Genomic DNA, 9,227 nt, shown 5'->3' with positions numbered 1-9,227 from the left:
TCTAACAAATTATTCGAACATGCATATAAATCCCTTTTGTATAAAACCGATGTCGAAATTAAAGGAAAAAAAAAAAAAAAAAAGACAGGCTTCAGATTTAGAACAGTTTGTGGCTTACCAGAACCAGGCTTAATAACTTTACCACTTTTTCGCCTGCCCTCAGAAGAACCAAACTTCAAATATAATAGATACTAGTAGGTGAACATTGCACAGCTGGAAAATATTACTCTATAATTAGAAGTGTGCAATGGATTTTAAAATATAGCATAACAAGGAACTTGTGGACATTAACTTACCATAAGGAAGAATAGTTTTCCTCATTTTCCTAAGTCCCCTGTTGATCTGGCCTCTTAAATTTTCAATAGAGGTATGTGAAGATATTGCCACATTCGAAGTATCTATCCCCATCAGCCAAAGAATAATGCCAGAATCACTGCCCTGGAGTATCAGCCAAAGCTCTTACTTCACAAGTATCTTCTTTCACTTCCCAGCTCACAGGGTTTAGCAAACTGCTTCTAATCAGCACTAAGAGAGAGAAGGACCAAAAGAAACATGTTTTCACATTCATCATAACCGAAAATGAATCTGTTAGTCACAATCCTCTATAAACCCACACTAACTTACCCTTCCTTACTTCCCCATATTCCAGTCATTTATGTTCAATTTTACTCATTCCATGTGAGGATTTTATAAATTTTCAACTTTATACCAATGCTCATCTGTCTCTCGCCTTTTAACTACCATGTGCCATGCGACTCATTCACGTGTTTAACACTGATTCATTTATCCTACGTATACATTGAATGCTTACTATACAATAGATGTTGTTCCAACCAAAGAGAAAAGAGTGATGATCAATACCAACATTTCTTGCTCTCATACAGCTTTTATGACAAGATGTGAAAAAAAACAAGAAAACACATCAAACTCTTAAAAGCTTTATGTAGAGGATTAAAAGAGGGTGTAGGATAGAAGTGACTAGGTGACAGATTTTTATTGTTGTAAAGAAGAACACCATCTAGTGGAAATATGAAGGGCAAAAAGTATTTGGCTTGAAAATTTTAAGGGAAAGAACATTCTTGGGAAAAGAAAAAGAAATGATTAGTAGATGGGCCATAAGTTTCCCCAAAGCTTGGTCAATTTATGGAAACAAAAAAAGCCAGTTTGGTTGAAGCACGATAGGTGAAAAAAAAAATTAATGTAAACTAGAGACCAGTTGATAGGCCTGGGCTGGGTCATGGAAGGTTTGAAAACCAGTCCAAGAATTGTAGACTTTATTAGAGGGTAAAGAGGAACCAAGAGAAGATCTTAATCACAGGGGGCAGGTGAGGTAATGAGCTCTAGTTTACATATCACTTTGACTGCTACCAAGTGAATTAATTGTAGGGCTGAGAGCTGGACAAGAGCGGAAGCAATACAAATGAATATTTTGGGTGAGATATTGTCAGTTCACAGTTAGGGGAACAAAGTATAAGATACATTACAGACTTCAGAATTTCACAGTCTACTCAGGGTACTTGGTCATTCCTCTGCAATAACTGTACACCCAAACCTCAGCGTTTAGAAAGGCCATTTCTATCCCCCCAAGACTCCCTGGGTCCACTCCTGAGCTGCCACTTCTCCCTACAACCACCTTGAAAGTCAGTTGAAGGGAATAATCTCCCTTTTTTCAACTCCCATGGCAGTTTTTGTGCATCACCTACACGAAACTAAGCAAAACTTTCTTTACATAATATTTAATTGAAGAAAATACTAATTATAAATATCCTTAAGGAAAAAAAATCTGCAACACTCTTGCTTCTCCACATGACACACAGTGGTGCCTTGCAGAAAACTGTGGTTACTAATAAGTGTTCAAAAAACGAAGGGTGTGGCCAGTGTGGCAAGGGCTGAAATACAAAATGGTAGTTCAGAGCTGAGAGTATAGTAGAAGGCAAGTGCAGGATCTGCAGAACACCATCTCCTGGGGCCAAAAGAAAAGTCATTCGCTACTTGGTGTGTAACACCTGAGGTTGGCATGTTGCAGGGTTCTGTGAAGGCACCAATAGTTGGGGAAGGCTGGGGTGAAGATGGGGAAGGTTTAACCATGGCCATTTGATGTGATCTCCCATCTCCTCTCCTGCTCTTTCTCCCTCATCACTTTGACTCCTTTTCTAGTCTTTACCTGTGCTGATCCTTCTCAGGGTCTTAGTACTGGCTCCTCTTTCTGCTTTGATGCTCTCACCTAAAAATCCAGTTATCTGTTCAGACATTATTCAGTTTGCTGCACGAACTCATCTCATCAGAGAGACCACCCCTGACTATGTTATCTGAAATGCCTCCTGTTGTATTTCTAATTCCTCATCTTTTCTTTTTCCTTCATAGGTAACACAACATATTTAATCTTTGTTTGTCATCTGTCTTCACTAGCAAGGAAGGTTTGTGAAATCAAGGGCTTTACCTTATTGTATCAACCAATTCAGCGCCTAGACCTTTTCACATAGATTGCTCTTAACAGTTGCTGAATGAGTGGCTGGGTAGATGGGTGCATGAAAGCACCCTCGGGGTAATGTTCTGAAGATTTAATAAGAGTTAAGCACAAATATGGAGAAAAGGTGAAAGGAAATTCCACGTATAGTTAGAAGCATCTTTATAGGTACATTCAAGGCACTGTAGAGAGTTCATTGTTTATGAATATGGTGTTAAGTGATTGATAGCTATCAAGAAGAGATCAGGGTGTGTTGATATTTGATGAATAATATGACAACGTGTTTTAATTTCATCTTGAGACTAATCGATGCACTGAGTGATATCAGTTTTACATTTTAGAAGGAATAATGTGCATCACGTGGATACCAGATACTTAAAATTGATCAAATTCTCTGGTGATTGGCTCACTTTAATAGTTCATGACAGAATAGGTATATGCAGCTACCTTTCTCTGTTTAACTTTCTAAAATGATACTTCTCACAATCATCTTTTAAAGAAAGAATTACACTACCCTCGAACTCATTAGAGTGGTGTCAACTACCTGCCATATGGATAATATACTCAAGAGAAACAACCTAAGGAATGCACATTCAAGAAAGGAACCGAGATTTTCTTTTTCTTTTTTAGAATTTATTTATTTATTTTGGCTGCACCAGGTCTTAGTTGCAGCAGGCAGGCTTTTAGTTGTGGCATGTAGCATCTAGTTCCCTGACCAGGGATCAAACCCAGGCCCCCTGCATTGGGAGCATGGAGTCTTAACCACTGGACCACCAGGGAAGTCCCCCCGAGATTTTTTATATAAATTTTGGTTTACAGCTATCACCAAAGGTGATATAACTGCTTTCCATAAGTTAAATGTTTTTTCAGACAATTTATTTTTCTGGGAATCTCTATTTAAAAATAAAAGTACGTTGAAACGCTTGCAGTAGATTTGTTACATTATTCTCCTTAACTATTTATTTATTTTTATTTCAAAGCTATCTGACAGAACAAAATTTGCTGTATTTTCAGAAGAAATTAACTTAGATTTTTTAAGATAGAATTCAAGGTTAAATTTGAAATTTATTTATTAATTTTACTAAATTTATTCAAGGTTAATTTTGAAATATATATTAAATTTATTAAAACGTAACAAATATTCAACATCTTAACAATTTCACAAAAAATAATTTCTGGGAATTCACATATCATTTGTAAAATAATCTATGTAATTTTGATGAATGTCAAATCTTTGTTATTGTAGAAATCTGAATTGTAATTAAAAGAACACACACACACACACACACACACACAATCCAAAATTAGCTTCAGCAAGAGACTAGTCAATGAGAAGTGATTTGAAATAAATTATATTCATCTACCTTTTTCAAGAACTATAAAAATTACTTATAAATCACTTTTTTTATTTTGAATAAAGTGTGAAGTCATAAAAATAAGTTCTTGTCCATGTTACAGCCCATGGAACATTCTGGTACTTAAAATATTTGTTGTTTACCTGAAATTTCAAATTTAACTAGGCATTTATGTTGTGTTGTTATTTGTTAAATCTGACAACACTACTTTCACATGATCCACATTAAGCTAGTTCTCTCTAATCTTGTATTTTTAGGAAATATTATTAGCCTAAGTGCTAAATTTTTTTGTTCCCTATTATATAACAACTGAGTCTTTATCAGTAGATTACAAATTCCTCGAGGGCTAAAACTATGTTTTATTCATTTGTATATTTATCAGATTACCAAGCACAATAACTTAGTAATAACTGTTCATAGCCCAATAAATATTTGCTCTTTAAAATTAGATAAACATACAATCAAGTTTAAATCATCCATGTATTTATTATGCATGTTCGTTTTTCCAAATACACTGTATCTTATGGAAGTTCAGAGAACAACTGGCGTTGAGTGGCTACCAGGTTTAAGCACTGTGGTAGGTGTTAGGTAAGTAAATGTTGCAAGGCAGTTTAAAGCCACATTAAGGAGACGAAATGACTATACTGGAAGCAGTCAAGGAAAACGGAAAGTGGATTATTACTGTAATAGTAGTTTGATTATATACTAGTAAGGGCACTAGACTAGCACTCATACTTTTTGTTTTCATTACATTTCCACTACTTACTACACAGCGTCTTAGGACACTTCAGTTGTTACCCTACAGATCTTAGATGAATAATTTTAACATAAGTTACATGTTGAAGGGATAATTTTTGGATATACTACATTTAACATACTACATTACCAAAATTAACGTAATTGGTTTCATTTTATGTTTTTTTAGAGTGTATATTAGAAGATTCTAAATGAAATATGTGGTTTGCATTATATTGCACACTGGATGCCACTGATTTAGTAGTATTGAAGTTAATTCTGAAAATTGTATCTCTAAATGAAAAATCTGTTTTTATTTGCTCTTAACACTTAGAAAGAATATTTTATTCCCTTTTTTGTTGTTTTTTTTTTACCTTTATAAAGTGATAAAGCAAGAATAAATATAAGAACTAACTATAAAATAATAAATTTATTTTCAGAATATAGTCTTCATATTTATGCATAATTACTAATAATATTTTGAAATTTATTTCAATACAGTAATTTACTGGAAATATATCAAACTAATAAAGAATAAAAAGCATGTATCATCTGTTTTAACTGTCCATAATTCACATTTTAGTATATTTGTTCCTCTGAGAAAAACATTTACATAGCGGAGCTTAAATTATCATGCTAAACTAAAATAAACATATATTCATGCTTTATTTATAATGTAGTTGACATATAAATGCTGTAAAATAAATTAAGAATCCTACTACTAATAATATTTCTTTTAATTAATAAAAGTTTGCTGAATAATCTTTTTAACATTCTCTACCAAAAATGAGAGCATTTTGTTAATGCATGATTAGCACGTTTTAACTGTTTCATTTTCTTATAGAAACCACAACATGAATCTTGTGCTAAAATTACTAGCTGCTATCCAGAAATTGTAATCAGACTTTGTGACCACAGTTCTGGGTACAAATGGGTTTAGAAATAGAGGATCAAGATTAAATTGATCTTATCTCACCCTCCAGCTTACTTCAGGCACTGGGAGAACTCAGATATTACTAATTATTGCCTCACCCACCTCCACCCGCCTCTACTGCTCTGTCCATCTCATTGGGCCCAAAGCCCAGAGGTAACAGGCCCTCTGCAACAAAAGTAGTGAACGTTTATGTGAGCTGAGAATTTATTTATGTTTTTGTATTAATCATTTCATCCTCCCAACAGTTCTATCAGGTAAGTACTCTTATTACCATATTACAGATAGGAAACTATGGCACAAGAAGTTTTAACTTGCCCCTGTTTTAAGGTTGGAATTCATAGAAATAGCATTTGGACATTGACAGATTGCACAATGTACGTGATCTTAACCATTAGGCTACACTGATTCTTGGTTACATTAATATTTTTTATGTCATTACACTTTACCTAACAGCTCAAATATGCAAAGCTTAAATGATATCTTATAATACATAAGATTAATAATTATTAGTAAATGCTAATTAATCAAGATGTGTTTAAATCAAAAGTTATTTCAGTTACTGTTTATTACACATTTCACAGATATTTCATTTAATGATAAATATACAGAAAATTATTTCTGTGTATCAAACAGTATGTAAGCCGAAGTAACATCAGGATTTGTTACTATATCAAGAAGATCATTGGATGTTTCTATAATGTTAATAGAAACATAGGCTAACATTTATCTCACAGTGATTCTTTGGTAATATTGTACCACTGATTGTTATTTTTCAGCATATAATGTGCTATTATTTAAGTAATTTATGACTGTAATTTAAACGTATAGGCCTGAAATTTATTGAATATTGTTTTCCTTGCTCTATCACCTTTCCCCCTTCCTTTATATGTTAACATAATTAGAAGTTGTTTTATAGCTTTGTCAGAATTGTTAAAATATTTAGAGCCTTAAAATATTAATCAGGAATCATTACATATTCATTTAATGACTTTCTAACTGACATGAAGGGAAATGAAAGATGAAATATCTCCCATAAAGCCATTGAAAGAAAATAAAACTGTCTATAAAATATCCATTACATGAAATGAATCCCCACAGTCCTCTGGACTTGAACTCGTCTGACTGCTTCATGATGAACATTACTTTGTCTTTTTAAGTTAAAAATGTATAGTTTTCAATTACAGGGTTTTAATTTACTTTAAAATTTAAATTGCTAATTAATCAACTTCAAACACTAAATTTCTGATGTATTGGGAGCTTTATACTCCTATCAAAATGTATATGGATAAACCCTGCTATAAAGATTATTCATTTATATTGAGATGACTATCTGATTTTAACTCCCGATTCAGATAAACTTTTTCATTAGAGAAATTTTACACCTCTATGATTTTTTCCTTTCTAATCATATCAACCACCATGAGTGTCAGCATGCCCCAACACTAATTAATAAGTACCTTTCATTGCACATGGAATATGAGTAATCTAAACATGTATGTGTTCCTTCCTGTATATATCAGGTTTCCATTTGTGATGTTTTTATTTCAAAATGAATGCTAGAAGAGAAAAGAGAAAACAAATATTGAGTCTCAAATTCCTGAACTGTTTCCACTATACATCCTTTCAGAATGGTCTCCATAGTATTTTCTCTGGGCATCCCTTTTATGTTCTTTCTCTCATAGAAACCTGCTTCTCTCCTGAGGACACTTCTTCCTATGTGGGCTTCTCAAAGGATAGTTGTTTAGCTCATGCAGCTCAATATCAAAAAAACAAACAATCCAATCCAAAAATGGGCAGAAGACCTAAATAGACATTTCTCCAAAGAAGATATACGATGGCCAACAAACACTTGAAAGGACGCTCAACATCACTAATCATTAGAGAAATGCAAATCAAAACTACAATGAGATATCATCTCACACCGGTCAGAATGGCCATCATCAAAAAATCTAGAAACAGTAAATGCTGGAGAGGGTGTGGAGAAAAGGGAACCCTCTGGCACTGTTGGTGGGAATGTAAATTGTTACAGCCACTATGGAGAACAGTATGGAGGTTCCTTAAAAAACTAAAACTAGAACTACCATGTGACCCAGCAATCCCACTACTGGGCATATACCCTGAGAAAACTATAATTCAAAAAGCGTCATGTACCACAGTGTTCATTGCAGCACTATTTACAATAGCCAGGACATGGAAGCAACGTAAATGTCCACTGACAGATGAATGGATAAAGAAGATGTGGCACATATATACAGTGGAATATTACTCAGCCATAAAAAGAAATGAAATTGAGTGATTTGTAGTGAGGTGGATGGACCTAGAGACTGTCATACACAGTGAAGTAAGTCAGAAAGAGAAAATCAAATACCTTATGCTAACACATATATATGGAATCTAAACAAAAAAACAGAAACAAAAAGGTTGTGAAGAACCTAGGGGCAGGACAGGAATAAAGACACAGAGCGTCTTGGGACACCTTCTAGGTGTTGGGGAACGCGTCACAGCAGCAGGTCTTCTTGGTGTCGGGGAAGGCGATGCGCATGCCCGGGGTGAGCGAGAAGGGCAGCACCACCATGGCGCACTGGTAGCGCAAGGCCAGGTCCACGGTGGCCACCGTGCTGATGATGCTCTGCCCGTACAGGACGGCGCTGTCCCGGCTGAAGCCGTACCTGATGCGCAGGGCCTGCCAGGCCGCTGTCGGCGTAGAGGTTCTTCTCCGAGGGCTTGCCCAAGCTCACGCTGCAGCCGCAGTAGTTGGAGATGTTGCAGTTGATGCGCGTGCCCAGGCCGATGTAGAAGTTGCTCATCTGGCCCAGGTCCACCGCGTTGCCCTGCGAGGAGAGAGCCGTGTACCCGGCGCTGGGCACACAGCGCACATACATGCAGGAGACGCGGTTGCCCCGGCTGCTCTTGGTCGCCAAGACCTCTATGCTCTCCAGCTTGTGCTGGCTGTACCAGAAGTCGGCGCGCTCCAGCAGGTGGAGCTTCCAGCGCCCCGGGGGGTGCCGGCCGAGGCCCGCAGGTTCCCGAGGGGGCGGCCCTGGCCCACCCGGCCCGGACTCGGGCTCAGGCATCAGCGAGTAGGTGGGCCCTGGAGGCAGGAAGGCGAGCTTGGCGGCCATGCGGCCAGGGCAGGGCGGGCAGCAGAAGAGGCAGCAGAGTTCGGTCACCAACAGGCCGTTGATGGCAGGCGCCAATCTCCTGAGACCCAGAGGTACACAGCTTGTTCCTGGATCTATTCTCTGAGCACAGGGCATTGATTGCTTCTCTTCTTAGACAAACGGCTGCACAACTCCTAATGCTCTACTGGACTGAATTCCCTTCGTTCTCCTCTTCCTCTCATGACATAGTTCTCTGACAATCAGAAGAGCTGGCAATGATGAAAAAGTCTAAATTCCACCAGGCACTGATGCTACGCCTATCCCTTTCTCCGGCTCACCTCCTGTTATCTGTGGAGACTATGTTTTCCAAAATTCAAAGTAGCTTTATCACTCTTCACCTATTGCCTGTCCACTCATTTGAGCTGTGTATCACTTCTGCTTCATCAATGCACTTTTTTACTTTTACAGAATTTACTGTTATGGGGAATTCCTTCTGAAATAGTAATATATCAACTATTGCACTTAGTTTTCAGGTGGTGAGCTTTTGCTATATGTTTGACGCACACCCCCCTTGGTATTTTACTTGTAACCAGGAGAGACTGACAAGTACCACTCGTCAAATGTCATCTGAAACT

The 9,227-nt window shown here is 36.9% G+C and overlaps 1 pseudogene; it reads right to left on the bottom strand.

Annotated features, from left to right (window-relative positions):
- Nucleotides 1–430: 430 nt before the first annotated feature.
- Nucleotides 431–8,748, bottom strand: LOC118892022 (annotated as a pseudogene).
- Between the last annotated feature and the right edge of the window lie 479 nt (nucleotides 8,749–9,227).

Source organism: Balaenoptera musculus, chromosome 3, assembly GCF_009873245.2.
Source record: "Balaenoptera musculus isolate JJ_BM4_2016_0621 chromosome 3, mBalMus1.pri.v3, whole genome shotgun sequence".
Lineage (NCBI taxonomy): Eukaryota > Metazoa > Chordata > Mammalia > Artiodactyla > Balaenopteridae > Balaenoptera > Balaenoptera musculus.
The sequence above is the reverse complement of the archived record's forward strand: the minus strand, read 5'-3'. Positions and strand labels throughout refer to the sequence as shown.